The sequence below is a fragment of the Belonocnema kinseyi genome, chromosome 3, assembly GCF_010883055.1.
Source record: "Belonocnema kinseyi isolate 2016_QV_RU_SX_M_011 chromosome 3, B_treatae_v1, whole genome shotgun sequence".
NCBI classification, from domain to species: domain Eukaryota; kingdom Metazoa; phylum Arthropoda; class Insecta; order Hymenoptera; family Cynipidae; genus Belonocnema; species Belonocnema kinseyi.
Window position 1 is genome coordinate 16,291,872 of NC_046659.1, and position 1,235 is coordinate 16,293,106.

Sequence of the window (1,235 nt, forward strand, 5' to 3'; positions counted from 1 at the left end):
AAAAATCACGATGTCATATGAAACTTGAAATGTTTGGTATTGGATATTGTTGACAGATGACAATACGCCAATGAGCACAAATGGTAAGTTCCGACAGTGCCTGCAAGTGTGCCTACTGGCCGCTAGATGGCAATACCGGTTTCATATGTATACACCTGGTATGTATCTTTTGAGCCTATAATACATTTATGTATTCAAAGTGGCAAACTTAGATTCATGAAATAAAAATATCTGAAAAAAATATAATTTCGTCACTAAGATATGTTACAAATAGTGTAACAATTAAATGACAAACGACCGAGCGGCTTGATATGCCCACTGCAATATTTTGCAGAATATTCATTCCTATAAATATAGTTCAATAGTTTGAAAAAACAAGGTTCTTTGGAACGCTCGTCTTCGCCTTTGCGGTTCTCGTGAAACTTGTTGGTAAGTACCTAACAAATATATATCTATAATTTTAAATAATTTTTTTTTTGTCAGTTTCATTATAGTTCATATTTATATCCCATTCAAAATTGTTGTTATTCAAACATCCAATACTCTTAATGTAAGAACAGCTACGCGTACCTCAAAAAAGGAAATAATCTTTAAGCTTATCTCTTCTCTCTCTGTAATAATTAAGAATAAATTACACTATACTCGTAATATTTAATTTATTTATACAGACAGTAAAGCGGTGGATAAAACATTTACCGAGTGCGCACAATTTCTTAAGTAAAAAGGTGATTCATGATGTAACTAAAGCCTTTAACTTCACATGCTTGTCCTCAGAATTTAAATACATTTTTTTTAATTTTCATATTAATATTCTAATCAATTATGAAAAATTTCCAGAAAACATATATTTTAGGGGGTGTACAAAATCTTTAGGAACATAAATCTAACGGGCAGTTTTTAGTTTTTAACCCGACAGAAAACGCCGAAAACTCGACCCGAAAACCCGACCGGCCCCCCCACACCCCGAAACCGAAAGGATAACTCGCCTCGGTTAAATAAGCGCAATAATAAAAAATTTTATGCTCAATATTTAAGTGACCTTGTGCAAATTGTGTTACAAGAAACACATGCAAATGGCCGAATAAAGTACTCATGTATGTGCAGAGTTCGACAGTTGGGTAGAGAGAGAAATACAGTGACAGCAAATGGGAAACTTTCTAATCGTGAATTTCCTGAATTCCCTGAAATCTCTTAATTTCCCAAATTCCTCTCCTGAATTCCGTGAATTTTCTGAA